Below are 24,929 nucleotides of genomic sequence, written 5' to 3' on the forward strand. Positions count from 1 at the left end.
TGTGTTCTGCTGGGGAGATTAAGAGCAAATCTAGCTATTTTGTTATAACAGGCCTCCAGTTTGGTTAATTCTGATTTTCTAAGGTTTGTAAGTATGGGTGAGTCATACAAGAGGGTAGAGAGAAGGTGTGTTCTTGCTATGGCTTGCCTGGTGGTATTGGTGAGAAATGGTTTGGCGCTGGAGAGGCAATAAAGTTTAATATGGACTTTTTTATGGTTACAGCCAAGTGTGTATCAAATTTTAGTGCATTATCAATTGTGATCCCTAGAAGTATTGTGTGCTCTACAGGTACTATTTTGGTATTATTTGAGGAGTAGATAGCAAATGATGGTTGACTTCCTTAGTTTGAGCTTCTTGTAAAGATTATATACTTTGTTTTAGTTGGGTTGGGTTGAGTATTAGTTGATAGTTTGAGAGATATTTCTGGATGTCTAGAAATGAACTTTGTGTTATTTCAATGAGCTTAGAGAGGGAAGGGGCTGATCATATGAGGGAGGAATCGTCTGCATATTGAATAATTGTAGCATTATTTGTATCAGTGTACAGTTTGTTAGTGAATATAGAGAACAGTAATGGACCGAAGATAGACCCCTGTGGGACATGTATGTTGACAGGAAGTGGGAAGGGGTGTTTGACCACTTGACTGCTTGTTGGTGATCAGTAAGGTAGCCATATAACAAGTTAGGGCTGGTTGGGATACATTTAGAGAGGCTAGTTTGAATAGTAGCTTTTGGTGTGATACTGTGTCAATTGCTTTTGATATGTCAAGGAAAATAGCTGTAATGAATTGACCACTGTTTCTAAGTTGGTTGATGGTACTGGTAAAGCTAATTAATCTCGTTGTAGTGCTGTTCTCAGGTCAAAAGCTATGTTTTGTCTTAGAGAGGAGGTAGTTGTTTAGTAAATAGTCTAGGAGTTGTTTGCTTATACATTTCTCAAGGATTTTGGCCAGGGGGATGTATTGCAATCAGTCTGTAATTGGAGATGTCAGTTGAGGATCTGCCTTTGTATAATGGGATTATATATGAGGTTTTCCACATTTTGGGATATATTGTTCAAGGATGGAATGATTAATTAGAATGGTAATGGGATATGTGATGATATTTGCTACAGTTTTGAGATATTCATTGGGAGTTGGTCAGCAGCAAGAGATGTTTGTTTTAGCTTACTTAGAAGTTGTCTGATGATTCTAGTATTTACTGCTTTGAAAGTAAATGAGTTAGGGTTTATTGGGGGTTCTGGGGAATGGTTAGTGGGGTGGAGTTATCATTTTTCACTAATCCTAGTACAGAGTTTATGAAATTGATGTTAAATTGTGTGGCTATGGAATCAGAGGTGTTTTTGCTGGTTGGAGCTGGAGTGTTACTTTGCCCCGGGTTGAGGAGTTGTTTTATTGTACTCCAAAATTTCCAGGGATTGTTTTGATGTTTTTGCTGGAGTGTTGAATAGTATGGTTTTTTGGGGGCATTTTTGATTTGCTTTTGGCCTAATTTCTAAGTTTATGATAGGTGATCTGGGTTTAGAAGTTTGGTTTTGGGAGTAAGCTTTGTCCCTTTGTTTGAGGAGCTGCCTTGTTACTTTTGATAGCCATGGGAGTTCTTTAGATTTGGTAAGCATCTTTCTTATCAGAGAAAGAGAATTTAGGATGTTGAAAAATGTCTGATTAATGAATTCTACTGCTGAGTCTAGGGGATTTGTTAAAGTGAGGACCAGTTATATTTTCCAGAAGGAATTTGAAGAGTTCTGGACAGAAGTTTCTTTTTTGTCTAATGTGTTTGTATATGGTATTGTTTGGTATTGGTACATTGCCGTATTAGGTAGGTGGGTAGATGATTGCTTAAACTGTCAAGGAGACATCCAGAGTTTGTGCAGAGATTAGGTTTAATTGTTACGGTCCAGTCAATTAAGGTTTGTTTTCCAGTTTGTCTATTCTGGTTGGGGAGGATAACATTTTGGAAAATCTGTACAGGTTAATAAAGCTGGATGGGTTTTCTGATGAGAAGGTGTACCAGTCAAAGTTGAAATCTCCCATAAAGATAGTCTACTGAATGAATGCAGAGACTGCCCAGTAGAGGAGGTTTTCAGTCTTTGACTGGTTATCACCTGGTGCGATATAGACAGCAAACATTGTGATGTTTTTTGAGGGTTGAGTTCCAGATGAGAAGTTAATATCTCTGAAATGTAGGATTTTGGGATTGTATAATGTAATTGGATTACTTTTAAAGAGTGTTTATACATTATGGCAACTCCACCTCATGTTTTTGTACTCTGTCACATCTTTGGATGTTGTAGCCTTGTGGAAGGATTTCAGTGTCTTGTATCTGTGGTTTGAGCAAGGTCTCTGTGGTTTGAGCAAGGTCTCAGTATAACTAAATCAGGAGAATATAATGTGACAGTTGCATGTAAATCACAGATTTTATTCAGTATGCTTCTAAGATTCATGTTTAATATGAGGAGGTTTGAAGAGCTGTTGGATAGGTTGATGAATTGTGAGTATTGGGTATTAAAGGAGGTAATGTTTTGTAGTATGGGGGCCGGGAATGGGATATATATCTCCTCTTAATTTGAGAAGGGGTTAGTGGGCAGATTTAGAGGATAGTTTATATATTTTGTGCAGTAGGTGTTGTATTTTGTGGGTTAGGGCATATCTAAAGGTGAAGAATTCTAAACAGTTTGTGTTGTAGAGGTGTGATGATATAATAATATTGGTTATTGTGGTAGGGTGAGTAATGGGATGGGGATTAGTAGGTGAGGGGTAGTGGATTATTTGTTGATTGACATAGCACTAGTATGTGGTGGTTAATAATAGGGTGACTAAGGTTGTATGTACGTATATCATTTAGCTTGCTTTTGTAGAATTGAATAATGTATTTGTAGAGTGTTCTAAGTATGTGTTTGTCTTTTAGGGAGTTAATAATGCTGTTGAAATAGCAGATGTGGGAGGTGAGGTGTATTAGGTAGGAGAGGTAGACCTGACTGGTTAATTGGTAAGGGATGTGGTTTGAGGTTGAGTATAATGTTAGGTTTATTGGGGGTGGGTGGGAATGGGGGTAGGATAGAGGAGCAGAGGGCGCCTGAGCAGAGCAAGGATGACCCAAGGCCACAAAAGAGGGCATGAAAGAGCTGCTGTAAAACCAGTGAGGCACCAATATCCCACTTTCAAGTGATTTCTTTGTTTATTATTTTTGTTTTTATTTTTATGCTAATAAAAGGTTCCCTTTAAATGTTATTTATTCTGTAAGACTGTTGGCTTTATCTTGGTAGTCCTAGCAGAAGGTAATAATCTCAGTAGAACTGTAAGACTTGCAGGGAGGTTTGGAAATTGTTACATTATGCTGGTTATCCAGTATACTGATACTGAGGCTAAACAATTTGTGATGCACCAAGAATGGGGGGAAGCTGTAATATACAAATAAAAGCAGATAGGGACTTGTGTTGTATGGAAACTGTAAGATGGAATCTAAGGGATGGGCACCCTTGCGGTTGTGCACACCAAATAAGGAACGTTGACTACAGACAATAATAAAGCATTGATTTGTATTTTGCAAATGGTAATTCAGGAGAGCTACTTCTTTACATACACTGCTAGGTGAATTTTATGGTGTTATTGAGCTGGGCAGTATTCTGCACATTTCTGTAGCAGGACAGCAATGGTTGTTTAAAGTTGCAAGGCTAGTACAAGGTTGGGAAGAGTGGTGAAGGATTGATTTAACTCGCATGCACACAGCCACAGAGGAGCTAGCTACAACAAAGGCAGGAATCAAAGCCAATTCATTTTAAAATGGCCATCTGGATGGCATAAAATTATATATATATATATATATATATATATATATATATATATATATATATATATATATATATTTATTTATATGTGTGCATGCAGTTCCCCTTAAAACAGCATCAGCATAAGAATGCTCTCTACATATAATGAAAGTAAATCCTCAATGGTAGGGTAATGATTTTTTTTCTTCTGACCTCAGTAGTTGTAGCATAATTAAATTCAATGAGATTATGTAAATCTACTCATATGTTTTTGTTTATTATTAGTCCTTTTTATTGGTATGCTCCAATACTATGTGCTGTGCACTTTGGTCATTACTTCAGTAATGGAAACAAATGTGTTTAAAACAGTGAAATTACCTTTATTTAAGGCAATCTCACCTAGTCCAAATTGTATTGCACAACACCAATGTCAATATTAAGCCACTATGGGTATTTTTGTTATAAGTAAAAATGAAAAACCACATAGACAGCACTATCATTACCTTGAGTTGATGCAGTATCAAACACATGTAAAGTCCCTGTGTAATTTAACCATTTTCTTCACTTCCAGAACATAGTATTTGGTTTTGGAGATAAAACAGATCATATGTCCCATACTGTCTTGTTTCATAACACTATTAAACAAAATAAAGCATCCATAAATTCTGTTAGGTTCGGTGCCCATTCCCTACATATCTGCTTCATTGTTTACTCAATGTAGCCATGCATTCTTATCAGTCAAGTACATAAGTAAGTCATCTCAGGTAATCACAAACTACCCACTGAATGTATGCAAATTCTCTCTTTACCATCTAGACCAACCTCCTGTTCAAATTTTCAAAGAACTGGAGGTATCAAATGTTTTGGAAGAGCTAAGCTATTTCATTTCTTCAGTACGGACAAGTTGTCTGCCATTTGAGGCAATTATTTCAGCTTAGCTTTGACATGATTTTTTCATTTAAATTGTTTGTCTTGCTATAGGAGTACAATCTATCTTACGTGCAACCTTGGTATGTATAATTTTTGCAAACCTGCTTAACTGTCTTACGACAGTTATCACTGTCTATTATTTCATGAATTTTTGGGTACATACAGTAACTTTATACCATAGCTGTCATCCATTCATCACGTCATGCAAAGTGAATCCAGTGGTAGAAGGTTGGCTCTCTTTCAGTTCCACTAATAACACAAGAAATCTAAATAGTGGGCCTTTTTATTTTTTCCAAACCTATCTCCATATCCTTTCTTTAGGTTCTGAATCCTTTCTCTTCTGTTCACAAGAATTCAAGTTGGTACTGTCATGTTTGCACTTTGCGAGATCATTGGGTATAAATTTTATCTTAATTATTTATTCATTATTTTCTGTTTTAATCCATCAGTGGAATCTGAGTTGATTCTTGGTAAGCTGCATATTTTTGCCAAACTGGTAGTTCCTATTAATTCTTGGGTTAATTAGCAGACTGTTGCCATTTTGCTTTGTGTATAGTACTTAACAGTTCAAGTTATGTCACAAATCTGAAGAGTACAATGTTAATTATTTTGAAACTACTTGTGCTGTTTTAGTAATTTACCATACAGCTATGTCTGTCTCTACTCTTTGTAACAGTGATGTTTTCTTACTTTGAACACGATCACGACAAAATCCTGTTGTTACAAAATCATTAATAATTAATTTCTTTGGAAATTTGCTGTTTTACTATAATCTCAGTGACTGCTGTGACTGCTATTTTTTTTAAATCTGCCATTTACTTCTTTTTCTGAAGAAGGAATAATATTAAAGGAACTAGTTTACATAGAGAATAATGGTTACATTTTGTAAGAACATATTACTGAATGCTGATATTTGCATGAGCATGTTTGCAAAATGTTCTCAAATAACCAAGAAGTGACTTTTACTAACAATGAATGTAGTAAGAGTTCACTATCTTATTAAATGGTACAAGCAAAAACTGAAGGTAATGCTACTCAATGCCAGAAGTCTAAATCTCAAAATGCACTCACTTGAGGCAGTCCTTAAAATGTAGAACATCGATATCTGTGCAGTGACTGAGACCTGGTTCAAGGCTCCAGAGAGTACCCCTGCACTACCAGGCTATAACTCATACCACACTTTTTGGCCATGTAACCTGAACCGAAACACCAAAGACGGAGGTGTGTCCATATTCATTAAGGATATCCACACCTCCAAGCTAGTTGCTCAGCATAATGTATCTGAGGTTATCCAAGTGCAACTAACTCTGGGCAAAACTGCAATCCAAATTGTACCTTGCTACAGCTCCCTCACCATGCCCCAGGATTCCCACTCCTCTTTTCCTGATGCACTAGAAAATATTAGGGTTCAACCAAACATCCTAATAATGGGCGACTTCAACTACCCCACCATTAACTGGGAAAACTACTCGTGTACCAACTCCTTAGCTCAACACTTTCTGTAATTCACAAACACCAATGCCCTAGATCAACTTATCCACACCCCCACCAGGGGCAACAGTATCCTAGACCTAGTCATTACCAACATGAGTGACCGGTGTTCCACACCTGAAGTCAACTCCTCATTGGTCTGATCCGACCATAAGCTTATCCCCCTTGATATCCACATCCCGGCCCACCCCCCATTAAGGAAACCACAGTAAAAAATTTCATCCAAAGATAACTTCATGCTTCTTAAGACAGAAGTGGTTAACTTCATGACACCCATGCAGATGGACAATGCAGTTACAACTGCTGAATCCTACACAAATGCACTTTATAAGCACTTGCACTAGTGCATGGATCGTGCTATCCCAAACAGAACCAAGATGCTATCCTCCAAAAAAAGGAAGCCAATCTGGTGGTCCCTTGTCACAAACAAACTGTACAACAGAAGGAAGAAACTGTTGCAAAAGAGAGTAAAATCCCATGAGTGCAGGAGCTCCCTGGTCAGCCTCAGTAAGAAGCTGAGATCCCTTATAATATCCTCCAAAGCTAGCTACAAAAACAAAATCACCACTAAATCCAAGGACATCCACAAAGCATTCTATAGCTATGTCAAGAATCTAGATGGCAACACCCAGATCTGCTCTGAGTTACAGCACAAAGGCACAAAAATTACAGAAACAACTGATATTGCCAACATCCTGGCAGAAAGGTTCACTGCTAACCTTACCCCCCCCCTCTCACCCCCTAAAGGACTCATATCTATACAGGAAGAATGCAGAGTCTCTGTAATCACAATTACACAGGTAAAAGCTGCACTCTCTAAAGCCAAAAACACAGCATCCATGGGACCGGACAACATCCCAGGCTGCATTTTATACGAACTTCAAAACGAACTGGCTTCCCACTTAAGCACCATGTTCAATAATAGCCTCGCATCAGGCTTTGTGCCCACTGAATGGTGCACAGCAACAGTTTTCCCACTCTGCAAAGGGGGAGCCACCACTGATCCTGGAAACTATCGACCTATTAGCCTGATGAACCTGGTCTGCAAGGCCATGGAACGTATCATCATGGAACTCATAAACAAAGACATTGATAACCTCCAAACTCTGGATCCCACCCAGTTTGGGTTTGTGAAAGGCAGATCATGCCTCCTGAACTTGATTGACTTCTTTGAGGCAGTCACCAAAGCCGTGGATGAGGGTAAGGTGGTTCACATATCCTATCCTGACCTTGCCAAGGCTTTTGACACCATCCCCCATTCTGGAATTATAGCTAAACTCACTAAACTAGGTATAAATCCCTACATCACAAGATGGGTTGCCAACTGGCTCACTGAAAGAACCCACACTGTAAAAGTTGCAGACTCCAACTCTGACCTCAAAGCAATGACAAGTGGAGTACCACAGGGTTCCATCCTGTGACCTCCCTGTTTGGTATCTACTTCTCTGAAGTACAGGCTAACACAGAAGGCCTCTGGCTAATGAAGGTCACAGATGACTGCAAACTAGGAGCCATAGTCAAGTCCCCAAATGATGTGGACATCCTACAGAAGGGCCTCACTGAGACAGATGCCTGGTGTCAGAGCCATGGCCTCAAGCTCAATGCCAAAACGTGCAGTGTCATCCCCTTTGGTAAAAACTCTGTACCCATGAATTACCACATAGGCAGCAATCTACTTAACACCAAATGCGTGATTAGAGACCTTGGGACCCAGGTGGACAGTAGTCTCTCCTTTGATAGTCACATCACCACAGTAGTCAGGAAGTCCTTCTACGTGGCACACCTCATCATAAAAGGGTTCTCATCCAGAAAAAAAGAGCTCATTGTTCCCCTCTACTCGTCACTCATTAGACCCATTATAGAGTACAACGCCCTTTTTGAATGTACCTCACAAGACATCTGCAGCAGCTGGAAAGGCCACAGAAGTACCTCACAAAGAGGATTACTAGCCTCAAACAAATGCCCTACACTGACCGCCTCAAAAAACTCCAGCTTTACTCTGTAGCATATTGCCTACTCTGAGGTGATCTCTGCCTAACATATAAAGCTATGTCAAACCCAGAGCTGTTGGATATGCTACACCTAAAGAAATCCCAATCCCTCCAAGCTACACGCTCTAGGGACCTAAACCTTGTCACCACAATAAACAGGACATGCTGGAGGGATAGATTCCTGTCCCAGAGACTTCCTATACTCTGGAACAAGCTACCCATCTATGTCAAACAAAGTCCTTCATTAGCACTCTTCAAGAAAAATCTTGATGAGTGGATGGAAAATAGGAAATACACCCCGGGGATCACTTCTGTGTCTCTGCTGGACAGTGGCACAGGAAAATAACTTTCTTGGGTGGCGTAAGCTATGGAACCTTGCTGGCTAGGCTTACATCAGCTCTTGGGCCGACAGTCTAGTACCGACCTATGAAACCATGAACCTATGTTAAATAGTAGTCTATGTAGATCTGGACTATGCAGGCATGGGTATCTCTAATTCTGATTGCCAGGGTGTTACTCACAGTAATAATATTATTATATGCATATAATACAGTAGGGCTAATCCAATAGATAAATAAATTTAAAAAAAGTTAAAAAAAAGGCTACATACCAAAGAGAATAACATATTTTTCTCCAAAGATGAAAAAAAAAGAAATATCTGTGAGATGAGGTATGGGGAGTGATGGGGAGAATAAGTCTCAGATACATCAAGTGTAGCCCCAACTACAAAAAGAGAATATTAGCTTATTGATTATATCTCATCACAACCAAATGTCAGACTACAAAAGTTAAGCAAACCCAGGTAATTTTGGACTCTTTGATTTGTCTGAGAGAGAGTGTTCCTCATACCTCATATTAACCATGTTAAAACCAAGTGTCATGTCTCTAAAGGATGAACAATTACTGAAGTTAAATGCACAGTTAAGAAACTGAACTCACCTATGGTTAAATACAGTATGGTTATTGTGGTGGTCATTATAAATGACACAGAAAAGTTCTTAATCTTTTGTAGCAATAGCTAAGGAAATAATATTTATGTACACTTAAAGGGTTTTTTCTGTAATAATCTCAGATATCCTTACTTCACCAGCCTTATCTGTGAAATAATTTAAGCAAACAAGATAGCCTAATGGAAAATTAGGAATGCTATGGTAACGTCATGGGCAAAATACCTGTAGCAAATGATAGCCACAGCTACAACAGTTGCTGTTAAGTAAGCCAAATTTGCCTTTCAAATAGAAGCTGAAAGGTCTGGTGTCCTTCTCAACAGCCAAAACAACAAAAAAAAAAAAGAACTTCAACTTTTATTTTATTTATTTGTTTACTTCTGTCTTGCCCTATCAGCTGTAGTGTGAGACTTCAGAGCATAAGTCAGAACGCCATCCAGAAGTACAAGGTATTATGGGGCATGGTCAGGAGTGCTAACACACTGAAGAGAAGTGCTGAAGCAAGCACTTCAGAAAAAAGAGACTGTGTGTGTGTGTGTGTGTGTGTGTGTGTGTGTGTGTGTGTGTGTGTGTGGGGGGGGGGGGTGTGTGTGTGTGTGTGTGTGTGTGTGTGTGTGTGTGTGTGTGTGTGTGTGTGTGTGTGTGTGTGTGTGTGTGTGTGTGTGTGTGTGTTCATAGGTTTATAGGTTTATAGGTGTGTACTAGGCCAACGGCCCTGGAGCCGTTACAAGCCTAGCCCATAGAAGTGCCCTGGCATCATGTTGCCATTAGTTCCCAGTGCCTCTATCAAGTAGAGCCACTGGAGTGATCCCCAGGGTGAACTTTCTATTTCCTATCCACTCATCAAGATTTCTCTTGAAAAGGGCCAGTAAGGCACTCTGCTTGACATGTATGGTAAGTCTATTCCAGAGCATGGTCAGTTTCTGGGTTATGAACCTGTCCCTTCAGCATGTTCTATTGATTGTGGTAATGATGTTGAGGTCCCTGGAGCGTGAGGTGTGGAGGGATTGGGATTTCTTTAGGTGAAACATTTCTAACAGGACTGGGTCAGACATGGCTTTGTAAGTGAAGCAGAGATCACCTCTTAGTAGACGATATGAGACAGAGAAAAGCTGGAGTTTTTTGAGTCTGTCCATGTAAGGCATGTGTTTAAGGCATAGGATCCTCTTTGTGAGGTACTTTTGTGGCCTTTCCTGCTGTTGCAGGTGTTTAGTGAGGTACATGCCAAATGGGGCATTATACTCGATGACTAGTCTAATGATGGAAGAGTAGAGAGAGATGATGACCTCTTTCTTCCTAGATGCAAAACCCTTGGTAATGAGATGTGCCACATAGGACTTTCTGACCAAAGTGGCAATGTGGTGGTTGAAGGAGAGGTTGCTGTCAATCTGTGCTCCCAGATCTCTTATAATGCCTTCAATGTTCAGTGGGTTCTCATCAATGAGGCAATTAGTGGGAAATGAGTTGTTCCCAAAGTACATCACTCGGGGAGTTAATAATGGCTCCCAGCTTGCAATCGTCAGCGAACTTGGTCAGCCAGAAAATTTCCATGTTGGCCTGGAGTTCTGAGAAGTAGATACCAAAGAGGAGAGTACCCAGGACTGATCACTGTGGGGCTCCACTCATGACTGGCCGGCAGTCTGACTTGGAGTCTACTACTTTCACAATGTGGGTTCTATTTGTGAGCCAATTTGCAACCCACCTAGTGGTATAGGGGTTGATGCCTAGTTTGCTGAGTTTATCAATAATTCCTGAGTGGGGAATGGCATCAAAGGCCTTGGCCAGATCGAGTTAGGCTGTATGAACTGCCTTGCCCTCATCCACAGTTCTGGTGACTGACTCAAAGAAGTCATCCAGGTTGAGCAGGCATGATCTACCCTTCACAAAACCAAATTGCGTGGGATCCAGAGTTTGGAGATTCCCTATATCCTTGCTAATTAGTTCCATGATGATGCACTCCATAGCCTTACATATCAGACTCATCAAGCTAATGGGGCGATAATTCCCAGGTGGGGTGGGTAGTTGAGTGTGTTGAAGAAAATGGAGTAATTTTGTATATGTGTGTGTGTGTGTGTGTGTGTGTGTGTGTGTGTGTGTGTGTGTGTGTGTGTGTGTGTGTGTTGGGCTTCTAGATGGCAGTTTAGTTCAGTTTCCTTGAGCAGCACCTATTATAGCTGGGACTACTGTATGTTGCATGCATTTTGCCCTCAACCTTACCAGGTAAAGATGACAATGAATAAAGTAAAGATACGGAGCAATGAGAATGACTGGACCATGGCACATAGAAAAAGAAGAGTCTACCTGACATTGCCGACAGTCCAGAATGTTGGCAACCATATGGCTGACACCATATGATCGACATTTGGATTGCCGACAATGGGAAACCGGCATCTAACTATAGTGCAGAATGGAAAGATTTCCATTCCTGCACTGTAGTGCGATCTTGGAGATGGTATATTAAAGTTACGGGGGGGGTGGGAGGCAGAGCCCCTCATGGGGGGTACAGGTGGGCTATGCACTTTAAAGGAAATTTTATTTCCTTTTTTGTGGATTTTATTCAGAATGTTTAGATTTTGAATGCCGGCCATATGGTGTTGGCTATATGGTTGTCGGCATTCTAAAATTTCGACATTATAAAGTAGATCCAAAAGAAGTATTTAAGTGTTGAGATCAGAAATGGAAGGTCAATCTCAAGACATAAAAAACTTATTTCACTAATTAACTTAGCTAATATGAAATTGTTTATACAAATCAATTATAGCTAGCTATTTACCCCAATCCAGTCCAACTATTTTCCAACACTAACGGTTTTAGTTACACCTCTAAAACTAAACCATCAGAATTCCTTACTCATTACTGTTCTCTACCTTCCTCCACACTGTAATGGCAGAAAATACTCAAAAATATACTGTTGTGACCAACTCTGTCTCTATACCAACAAACCATCATACAAGGTGATATCAATTTGAAATGGGCCATGTTCAGCTTTGACTCTGCTGGAGGTTAAATCAACCTATTTGGCTTCCTACATCTAGTAAATGCTCCCATGAAACATCATAAACGTACTGGTATAGACTTTATATTTGATTGGATACTAACCTGCAATCCTGACCAATTCACCCAAGTGGGGACCCATCCACCCTACCTAGACGATTATGATCCTACCTATATCAAAACAGCCTGCCCTCCCAAAACAAAAAAACCCTCACCACATCTTTATCACACATGTCCAAATTTAACCCTGTCACCTTTATATTCATTGTAAAATAATGCTGGGAATTTAAAAAATAAAAAATAAACTCCTTCTCAATGCAGTAGTCAAAATTACTCCATCTTCTTCAACACACTCAACAATCCAGCCCATCTAAGAAAAGGGGTCAAGGATTTCCCTGCCACATGGCTACAACTAGAAACAAACCAGCTTATGGGAACAAGGAAAAAATCCTGGAAAGCATAGCATGCAAATAGGATTCACTATCAGCCATGTTCAACACCTGCACAGCACAGTTCAACCCCTGAACACCATGACAATAATACATATTAAACATGACACAAAATTATAGTAACAGCCAAAAATACTAAACTAAAGTCACCCAGTGCCTTCTGGTGTATCATAAATAAGCATTTAAAACCATGCTAAACTGTACAATCAAGTTAATTATTCACTGACACAAGTACAATCATAGTCATGAAATTCAGCCTACACTTCCTAAATTTTGCAACAGTCATTCTTATACAGAACTTTGTGTCTAACAACAGTCATCTTTCACAAGCTTTCATGCTAACAAACACCTTCTTATTAAAGCCCATCAACAATTAAGACAGAATATTTCAAAATTAACCCAATATCCACACCCATCATTAGGTTAATCCAAGAATCCCATCTTCCAGTCTATCACCCTTCCATTACATGTTCTAGGAAATTCTAATCCATTTATAAAGTATAAACCCATCACAATTCTCTCTTTCCCTTACAAGGCATTGCATTAATCCCAAATGATTTCACAACATGATGGATAATTACCTCCTTCATCATCTCTGCAGGACTTTAGGCTTAACCACAGTACTCAAATACTATCTGCTAGCCTTCTTTAATGCTACCTAACAAAACCATAATGAAAGCAAATTAGCATCCTCTGCTTTTCTTGATTGTAAGGCATTTGACAGTCTCTCACCCAAAATTATTAGGTTTCAGCTCAACAGCCTCACAACACCTTCCATTAATTGATTTCAAGGCTACTTAAACAAAAGAGTCATACGTACTTAGGCAAAAAAACTAACTCATTTTGCCATTAACCATTAATGTCCCCCAAAGGTCCATTCTTGGTTTCTTACTTTTCAGTATTTTCAAATGAACTACCCTCAGTGTCTGACCACTCCAAGCTAATACAACATGCAGACAATTCTTAAATCATCGGCTCAGTCTCTACCCTCCCATAATTATAATCTCTCACCCAGCAACCATTTACATCTATTGAAATATTGTCACAAAATTCTTATCTTCTCCTGGACCCCCAAAAGACCAAACATATAATATCTGCCCCTACACCATCCTTGCACCTATCAAATGAGTTCACTATCTCTTTCTGAACCAGTATGAAAAATAACATTGTCCTCTACACAAATTCATGGGTATCCCCAAAGAAGAAAATCTAAAATTTAACCTACATATTGATTAAAAAGTGGAAACACACACGCACTAAAAAGCTAGAAAGTCTTTGTAGACTCACACCCCATCTTACAGATGTCTGCATAACCACTGCATCTGTGTATCACCTTCATGGCCTCCTATATGCCATGTCTGTCTTCACCAACCTGAACCCAGCACAAATTTACTAAACATGATCAAGTCTACAATAGTAAAATTTGCCAGAAATCTTCCAAATTGAGCTCATCACTGCTTGGCCTTAAAGTAGATGAAGTTGCTAGAACTTGAAAACTCCATCAACATGTCTGCATCAGCCTCATTAAGCACAAGCCAAACATTCCCTTGTACAGTGGTACTTCCCAGCCTATGATCTATACTTCCAAAATAGATATCTTATCACCACTCAAAAAAGCAACAAATTCTAATAGTGCTGCCCTACACTCCAGTGCCATATCCAAAATCTGGAACTCTGTGACTTAAGGCCTCAGGCATGTGAACAGCTACTTCAAATTTAAATTCACCTTCAAGTATGTTTAGCTCTTATCCAGGCTGTGCCATTGGTCCCATGCCTTTGGTACAGTGTATTAGGCTATAAACTGTAGTTCCTGAGGCATTGGGTTTGATTCCATCAGCTCTTATTTACTTACTGGGGGACCTTAAGCAAGTCACTCAAACCAAGCTTTCCTTCTGGCTTGCCCCTGAAAAGAGCATGTGACTCCAGTGGGTGAAAATGTTAAACACCTAATACAAACATATGAAATCATCAACTACCACAGTCTTTATAAACCTTGCCATGCAACCCAACCCAGTTTTGTCCTCGAGTACATTGGATGCTTGTATGGCAGGAGTATGTTAGTAAGGGAGTAGCTAAGGGTTATGCGTGTGGTGGGGTATGTTAGTTTGTGATTATTTAGCTTACTATCAGCCTCTATCTATCAGAGACATGGGGATCAGGCCAGGGATGAATTTACAATTTCCCATCAAATTACCAAGGTGTGACTTGAAAAGTGGAGGGGAAGCCTATTCCTTAGTGCAGGGATCCTTTGAGAGACATATCAGGTTCTCCAGTATGCTTTTTTAATGTCAAAGCAAATATCAAGAGCTTCAATCCAGTGTTTCTGGTGCTGTTTGTTTGTGGATTTGTAAGAGGTCCATCAGAGCTGGATCGAAATATACTTATACACCAGGCAAAGGTCATCTCTCAGTAACCGGTAGGCGACTGAGCAAAGTGATGGAGCCTTATGGTGGTCTGTGTAAATCAGGGTATTCATACCATGGATTATCATGATTAGAAACCTTTGGGGGTGTTCCAAAGAGGGCAACTCTCAAACAGGACACAATTTCTCTTATTCATCAACTTATTACCAACCTTCTCTCTGGTGACATTCACCCAAACCCTGGTCCCTCTCCCTCTCTTCATTCATACCCATTCCTTCCCTCTCCCCCTCATCCTGCAAATCCCTCCTTTTCACTACATTGAATGCAAGAAGCTTATGTAACAAGATTCCAAACTTCCATGCCTGGCTCCAACATAATCACCCAGATAGACTTTCCTTTACTAAAACTTGGTTAAAGCCACACATAAAAAATCCTGAAATCACTCCTCCTACTACAATATAATTAGAAATGACAAGACCCTCAAAAAAGTGGTGGAGTAGCTCTTCTCTACTCCTCCTCCCTTACAGTTACTCCCTTCGCTAAACCTATACCCCAATTCACCAATGCCAAACTAACCCTGGCCCTCCTCCAGATGAATAGAAACACAAACATATGTATAGCCGTTATTTACATTTCCCCTAGGAGACAGTATCCCTATTCTTGAGGATATCCTCTCTTGGTTCTCCTCTAACATTACCAGCGAAACCATAATCCTCGGAGATGTTAATATTAACTGGACCAATATTCAGTCTCCTACTTCTGTACAAAACATAAACTTATACAACTTCTCACAACTAATAAACTCTACTACCAGGCCCTCAAAACACTTCTCCTCTGGTACTACTCTTTACTGGATTCTCCCCCAATACATCTCTGACAGTAGTATCCTACCTGACACTCTTAGCAATCATCTTCCCTCTATCACACATCGCCTTCCCCCTCCTTACAACTATCCCACAATTGAATCTCCTCCAGCTCTCTCAAAAACGTCAACCCTGAAACCTTTTCCAGTTCTCTAAAGCACACAAACTGGAGTTCTCTAAAAACCCTCTCCCTAGATAATGTAGTAATCTACTTTAATACAACATTGTTAGACCTGTTAAATATCCTTGCTCCCTCCAGAATCAAAAGAATTAAAAGTAAAAATGTCCCATGGTTAAACAAAGAAACTGCAATCATTATGCATGTCTGTGACAAAGCCTGGAAACATTACCAGAAAAATAAAATCCATACCACCCTGACTGAATATAAGCTATTACGTAACAAAGTAAAAAAACTTGTTGCGTCCGACCGCAAATCCTACTTCTCCATCCTTCAAAATAACCAAAAGACCAACCTAAAAAATTCTGGAATGGCATCTGCACCCTCCTCAATCCTGGCAAAAGAGACAATCCCTGCCCTGACCCAAATGTACCAGACGTCTCCTTAGCCACCCAATTTAACTCCTTCTTTATTGTTTCTATAGCCAAACTAACTACTTCCTTCCCCAGCAAAGCTTCACTGCCACCTTCTCCTATCTCTCCTTCCTCTAACACTACCACCTCCCAATACCCTTCCTTCACTATCAAACCCATTACTATCTCCACCATAAAAAAACTCCATCGGAAACTGAAACCATGCTGAAATCCCCCTGATGACCTTCCTTCCTACTTCCTCAAAACTGCTGTTGAAGCCATCACCTTTCCCATCTCCATTCTAATAATCCCTACTCTGGAAAAAGGCCTATATCATTCTGCTTCACAAAGGAGGTAATAACAACAACATTCCCAATTTTTGGCCAATCACTATCTTATCTCCCAGCTCAAAAGTTCTAGAAAAGTGTATCCACGTTCAGCTTCTACCCTACCTCACAGATAACCACCTACTTACCCCCACATAACCTGGTTTTAGACCTGGCCACAGTACCACAACCGCTCTCCTCTCCTTCCTCAAAACCGTCAACAAAGTCTGGGTTTCTGACTGTCTAGTGTCCACCCTGCTTCTGAACTATTCTAGGAATTTGACACTATCTCCCATAACCTTCTCCTATCTAAACTCTGTAATCTAAACCTATCCCACTCTTCTGTCAACTGGTTTTCTAGTTACCTTGCCGACAGACAACAAGCTGTCAAATGGAAAAAAGCCATCTCCTCCTTCCTTAATACTCCTGCAGGCATACCTCAGGGTTCCATATTGGGCCCCCTACTGTTCAACATTTTCATAAATGACTTCCACCAAAACATTCCTAGTGCTAAACTGATTCAATATGCAGATGAATCTACGATCATCTGCTCTGCCACTTCCACTTCCACTTTCTTAAAACTAACTCAGGATGCTTTCTCTTATACAGAACGTTGGATGATAGACAACCACCTATCACTCAACGCATAAAAAACTAAACCTATGTTATTTTCCCCTTCAAAAAGTACCATTATAGACAAGAACTCATTCTCCATTATTAGTCAAAACAATACTTCTCTCAAAGTAGCATCACATGAAAAGCTTCTATAAGTCCTTATTGATGAACAGTTAAAATTTGATACCCACCTACTAACCAATATAAAGAAAACCCACCAGAAACTAGGCATGTTCTACCGCCATAACCACTATATCACTCCCACTACTAAACTTGTACTCTCTAACACCTTCTTCATTCCTTCTCTCTTATACGGTGCCCCACTTCTTACCAACCTTCAGGCTTCTCTAAAAAAAAAGCTATCCTCCTGTTATAACAAAATTTCTAAGTTTGCTACCAGCTATAAATCCTCCTCCCACCAGTGTAATGCCCTACACAAACTAAATTGGCTCGAACTTCCCAACCATCTTACCTACATTCAACTTACTTAGGCCTATAAACTCATCTTTAATCCCTCCACCCACCCCTCCCTTGCCTCCTCCTTCAAAATGCTCCTAACCAACAGACTTCTAAGATCCAATAACCAGAATTTGCTTGAATTGCACAAGCCTGCTCATCCTCCAGGCAAACACCTGCTATACTTTTCACTAAGTCCTTTGGAACACCCTGCCACCTCTTATTCGTACTACTGACAACCACTCTACCTTTAAGACCCTGCTTCATTCCCATCTCAAAACCCTCGGAATGTTCATTCTCTCATCCCACATGACTCACCTCTTTTTTCCCCATTTCTCACACTCCTTTACTTCTCTCTTCATCATACCAAGGTGCTCTGAGTATTACCATCTTCATGTTTCTCATTTACTCCTACTCTTGCTCTACTTTTTTATTCTTATTATCCCACCCGTCTTAGATTCAATAATTAACTCCTTTATCCCCCTATCCTACTTTAACTCTGCTAAGATTTCATGTAAAACTGTAATATCTTCCCTGTGTTATTTCACATTCTAACAAATCTAACAAGAATATGCACCAATGGATTTTTCTTATTTTAATTGACTTATTTGTGTATGTGTGTGTGTGTGTGTGTGTGTGTGTGTGTGTGTGTGTGTGTGTGTGTGTGTGTGTGTGTGTGTGTGTGTGAGTGTGTGAGTGTGTGTGTGTGTGTGTGTGTGTGTGTGTGTGTGTGTGTGTGTGTGTGTGTGTGTGTGTGTGTAATTTTACCTTTTGCTTTTTTGACTGTATTTTCACTGCAATCGTGGATTTTTTTGTCATGTTGTGTAATACCATCGTTCTTCAATAGTATTACATAAATGTAAATGCATTGTCTTTGTATTATATTGTTGGTGATGGAGCTTTTCTCCCTGGGACTTCATTGAAAATGGGCTCTTCTTGGCTCAAACTGTAAAATAAAATAAAATAAAAAATAAATAAAATGATGAGTCTGATAAGGCTGAAGTAGAGTGGTACTATATTGACCTTGGACCTGGATGCCATAAACTTGCTTTGGGTGACATAGAATTATTTTCGTACTATCTGGCTTACATTTTGTTCGAAGGCCAAATTACTATCTACATATGTTCCTAAATCTTTAACTACCAGATTAACTCTTAGAAGTGTTTTATCACTGGAGTAATTAACTTGGGTGGACACCTTCCCAAAGTGCATGTTAGTGCATTTCTTCATGTTGAGTTTTAATCTGTGGCTCTGCTACAAATCATTTGTTTGTGTCAAACCTTCTTGTAGGTTGTTGGTGTAGGGGGAATCTATGATCGCTGTCAATTTACAGACGTCTGCAAACTTGGTGAGCCAGAGGCCTTCAATATTAAACCTGACTTCAGAGAAGTAGATGACAAACAGGAGCAGGCCCAACATGGAGCCCTGGGGTGCTGCTGGTGGAAGTGGTCTCACCAGTCTTGACGACTTGGTTCCTATCTGTGAGTCAGCCAGCAGTCCAGCAAGTTATATTGGGATTTATGCCTAGTTTGGAGAGTTTGTCAACAATATCTGAGTGGGGTATTGTGCTGAATGCCTTGGTCAGGTCAAGGTAGGTGATGTGAACTACATTTCTCTCACCCCTAGTCTTGGTGACCTTTTCAAAGAAGTCTACCTGTTGGGTAGGCAAGACCTTCCCTTGACATAGCAAAAATGGGAAGGATTCAGTGGTTGTAGCTTGTCAATATCCTTATTGTTCATTTCCATGATAATTTGTTCCATGGCTTTGCATATTAGACTTGTCAGTCTGATGAGTCTGCAGTTCCAAGGGTCAGTTGATGGTTCACCCTTGTGAAGAGGGATAACCATTGTGGCCCTCCATCCATGAAGTACATAACTTGTTTTGAGGCTGTAGTTGAACAGTGCCTGTAGAGGTCCTACTAGGTCACGTTTGAGGCTATTTAGGAGACAACCATGGATATTGTCAGTCTCCACTAAAGCAGTTTTTGATCTCAGCAAACACTGCCAAGATGTGTTCTCTGTTGATATGGTGATATGCTAGAAGGGATTTAACAGGGAGTAGGGGGCAGTGAAGTTAGAAATAAATGTATTAGCTGGAAGACTTGCTATGTCACCTTGGTCAGTGAAGGTTGTGCCATTTACCATCAGTTCTGTACATTGCAATATGCTACCTTTAAGGCTAGTGACATAGCTGAAGAAGGCCATATTCTCCTTAGTCTGAGGCTATCCTTACTTGATATTTGGCCTTGTTGGACCTTATTAGACCTTTGAGTTTGTTGTTTAGTTCAATCAGAGGGCTGTTGCTTCTGTGAGAGTTGATCTTTCAGATTTTGGCCATGATTTTTCTTTCTTCTGTTATATACCGTATTAAGGTTAGGGCCTACCTGGTTAACAAATGGGTATTATTATTAGATACTTTCTCCCCATTTATCCGTCTCGGCCAAATTAGCCTATGTATCTAACAGTTTCTGAAGTGTCTCATTTTTCAGAATAACCAAAAATCTCAATGTCATTTAGCCTTTACATCATTCAATCTTTTGCTAATCCTCTGCCACCTTATCGTCTCTTCTAAAAATCAGTCTACTGATGTTAACACAACTCCAGCTCTCCTAAACTTTTCTTCCACATTAAATAATAAATCTTACATAAGTTATTACGCTTATTAGATTCATCTATGATATGTACTACATTCTGCTGATCTACATTGTAAACTGATGCAATCTATGTGTTTCGTATTCAGCATCTGCAGTCATCCTGAAGTGTTTCCATAGATACTGTATGTATATAGCTCAAAGCACAGCTAATCCAATTTCATTTGCAATGTTTTATCAATTATATGTTTTAGTTCATGTACATCATCTATATAGTTCAGTCATTTCAAGAGTATTTGTTATTATTTTATCTGCTAAGAATATCTTGGATATTTTATCTCCAAACCTTCACTGAAATGGGTCAGTGTTGACACAGTTGGACTTTCCTGGTTAACAAATGCAAATAAATAAAAAAATGAAATCCATCAAAATTGAAAACAGAATTTCTCTCTTAAAAACGGCTTCTAAAGAGAGAGCTCAGATTAATATGATAACATAGAAGATAGAAGATATTCTCATGGATGCTCACCAAACTAGTAAAGGCCTCAGTTTTGAATTATTTTGATATCAGTTGAGTTGACTGGGATTCAGTATGTGAAAATAGTGGGTAGTGAAAGCTGGTGAGTAGGAAGAACAAATAAAAGAAAACTAGAAAGTATGGAAAAGTACAAATGAGTATAACAGGCTTAAATGGTAAAAAAGAGTAAGGCAGAATCTCAAGAATTTTGTAAGAAATATGACATAGTATTTCACAAGAAATGCAGTTAGCTGATAAAGAGCAGATAAAGTATTAGGACAATGAAGGATCTGATTCTGCTGTTTCAGGTATTGGAAAGGAAATTATTGGACACCACCTGAAAGTTTGGTAGTTCTGATTAGAGAAAGATGCAGGCTGAACCTCACTGATGTATATAGAATGTTTTTGTAGTGCATGGAGCATGATAATTATGCTCCAATATTCAGAAAAAGACAAACCAGTTAAGTGCCGTAGTGGCACGCAACTCAACCTTAGCAAATGTTAAGCACTCCCTGCTTATGTTGTTAAGGTTAGGTCTCGTGCCAGGTAGTAACATCTGACTGTATTGACTAGCAAATGATAGCATCAGAAATAAAAGATTTGTTTCAACCTGCTGCCCACACTGGTAAAGTATCCCCAACTTTGCAAACAAATTCAGTTGATAACAAGATGTATTAGCATCCACTTCCTGATAGATTCAAACTTTGACTGAAACTGAGATGGATGTCATTATTTAGTGACTTCAATCAGTAGTTTATCTGAAAACCATAGATTTTATGAGGAACAGACCAAAAATATTAAGCAATAATCTAGACAGTTGAAAGGTAAGAAAGGTAAGTGTAAACATAACCGACTGCAGTACACTACCTTTCCAACAGCTCTTGCTAAGTGTTTTATGGCTTTGAAAGCCATGAAAACATTTGGTACATGTTTCCCTGTAACTAGTAGTACATGAAGCCAATAAAGCTCCATGCACTACAAAGAATTATGATCAATATGAGATCATAACTTTCAGTTATGTGTTCTTGACATGAATGCCAAGATTCACATCTCAACCTTCGGTCCTGAGGTGAATTTCTTTGCATCCATGTTTCAAACACATAATAAGCAGTTTATGATCTTTAAACAGATCATAATCCTCTGTCTTGGAGAAAAGTAGTCCCATAAAATAGTCATGCTAAGGTTAAAGATTCAAATTCAAAACAGAAAAAAACATATGCCTGAACATACAGTGTAAGTCTCAACACTCCCTCAACATGCACACACAGCAGAGTCTCCCTAAGGTTTTGTTTAACCAAAAACTAAAGTCCTTTTATCCAAGAAGACTGTTAAGAAAATGTAATTCTTTGATTTTTGCATTACTTAAATCATCTGCAAAGTAAAAGCAAGAAACGTACAGTAAAAAATGGTTAACTCACTGATAGAGCTGTGTGGCCAGGTGTAGATTCAAGCTACTGTGCAATCCTTCACTCATCGCTGACCTAAACACTCAGCAGGTTAGTTTCTTTTTTTCATTCTGCAAACATGAAAGAATAGCACTGTGCCACTTTAAGTTAATGGCCATATTTAAAAAGGATAATGTTTACTAAGTTAATTTTACCTTAAAGTCAACCAGTATGTTTTGTTATGCTAAATGTACTGATATACTCAAAGGCAGAGTAGAATTACTCATTGGCAGCAATGCAGAGGCAACTGAACATTATCAAGGTAAGAACAATGGATAATCTTTCACAGACCAGTAGCTTTAACACACACAAGCTGTTAGGGTTGTTTTGGTAATGTTATTGATATAAAAATGTAATTATAGTAGCTGGTTGCAAGGGGAAAGGAGGGATATTCTAGGAGTGTTTTTGTTAACACCTACTAAGAATTCTGTGCATACAGCCCTACTAAATTCAACTTACTAAATTAAATAATTATTGAAGGCAAGAATATCAGATGAAGCTTACTGAACTCATTTCAGACTCCTACTGCCTGCAGTTATCCTGAGTTTCTGCCTCATTATGAGCTCTAAATTTAGGGACAATTGCCACATTGTAATGATGTAACAATTGACAAGCTTCTTACAATTTATCATTAAGCAAGCAACAATTAATTTATGTGCCTTAAAGCAAATGGCATCATTTCAAAACTACTTTGTCACAATTATAAATCAGTGATATTGTTAAGATAATTATTGCTTATTCTTTAATTGTTGATCTGAATCTTTTTTATGACATGCTTTGCTTCATGCAGTAAAATGTAGTGTTCTTTTGTTGTGGTAACTTTTCTAATTCTGGCTTTAAAATAACTTCTTAAAACCAACTATTGACAAACTAAAGAGCAGTATTATGTCTGATTCTTCAAATACTGTATAAATAATAGAAAGTCAAGTCATGTAAGAGTTACAATCTACATGCTTATTTGACTATACAAAGATTACTGTGAAAGATTCACTAACAGAGGACTATGCAACAATTTTCAAACATTTCAGCTCCATCCAGGCTAACAATATTTTTTGATTTACTGCAATTGTACTTAATTTATACAGTGAACACTACTACTGTTTTTGAGCATTTTAAAGCATTTATTAAATTTTGTAGCAACATAGTAATTTCTCCATTTGTTGGCTTTTCTAGTTCTGTTTCCCACCAGATCACCTTGCAAAAGGATGAATTAGCCAGGGACTTAGTGGTTGGTTATTGTCTTTGTTTGATCTGCATGTAAGAGCTGTTTTTGCTTTGTTTTTACATTAAGAAATGCCAGGATCATCCATCTTGAGGCAGAAGGTGTTTGTGTGGTCTCTCTGAGGGGAGTACCCTGGGGAGTTCAAAGTGTGGCTGTTTATTGACTAGAGGGCATAGGAGTCAGTTTTTAAGCTTTTTTTTTCTCTGCTCATAGGTTCATATCTATACATCAGTCAAGTTTTCCTGGAGCTGCCCACCAAGCAGTCACAGAGTGCCCTATATAGTAGCAAATGCGTAGACAGTAAAATTCCCCTATAAAGTTAGGATTTGGTCTGAAACCTGTTAAATCGTATGGCACTGTGCAGAATTTAGCTAAGCTAGCCGGCACATGGAATAGCTCTACCATATTCTAGAACTATATAACATCTTGCCCTTAACCCCAGAAATTACATTAGGCAACCCATGTTTAAACCCAATCCTTAATCCTAAACAACTAACCCTAGTTTAGGACTGGATAAAATGGATATGCAATTTTCAAATGTGTCTGTGGTCAGCTTGATAGATTTCAGTATCCTAATATAGCAATTATTTCATTATCTCAGACCACCAGTTAATCATTACAGAAAATAATACGGAATGCAAAATATATAAATACACAACTTCCTTGGAGACAAAATGTTGCATATAAACAAGGCTGCCAGGAATGTTCACACACCTCTCATTCTCACACATACAGATTGTCTTATCCTGATGCACTTAAAAGAAACCTTCCCAAATTTCAAAGACCTCTGTAGCCACTTAATGGTAGCACTACTCCTCAGCAATCACTAAAACACACACCAAAAGCAACAACAAACATCTCACATAAGGCTAAACCCAATGGTCCCCCAAAAGCTAAGCCCATTAGCTTTACCTAATACTCTTTGTCACTGGGGACTCCATTGTTTGACACACAGATGCCCTACTTATCAGGTCAAACAAGGATAAGATAACCGTTAGTTACCAATTTGGTGGCCGGATCCGCAATATCATGCATGCATTCAAGTCACTACACTGCAGGTACCAATATGATTTTGTCATAGTCCATGTGGATATAAATGATCTCAGATGTACCTCTCTGGACAATACACAAAGAACATAATGGATCTCTTGAAATATGTGTCATATATAGATACGAGCCTTGCATTGATCAGTGTTCTAACTTCACCAAGGATGATGCCAAAGTAGGAACATAAAATGATTGATTTTAAAAAATGGCTTAGTTTTTAGTGTCACTCCATGGGGATCCAATATCTGTCTGCATGAGAGGATATGGTCAACAGACTTGTTTTTAAATTTGTATTTGGGGCTTAACTAATTTTAATTTAATGAAGAGCTGTATAAGCATAGAAAAAGTTTACTGTTTAATGTGAACACGCATAGTTTTCCACTCCA

This window comes from Protopterus annectens, chromosome 8.part0, assembly GCF_019279795.1.
Source record: "Protopterus annectens isolate FY-2018-M chromosome 8.part0, PAN1.0, whole genome shotgun sequence".
NCBI classification, from domain to species: Eukaryota; Metazoa; Chordata; order Ceratodontiformes; family Protopteridae; genus Protopterus; species Protopterus annectens.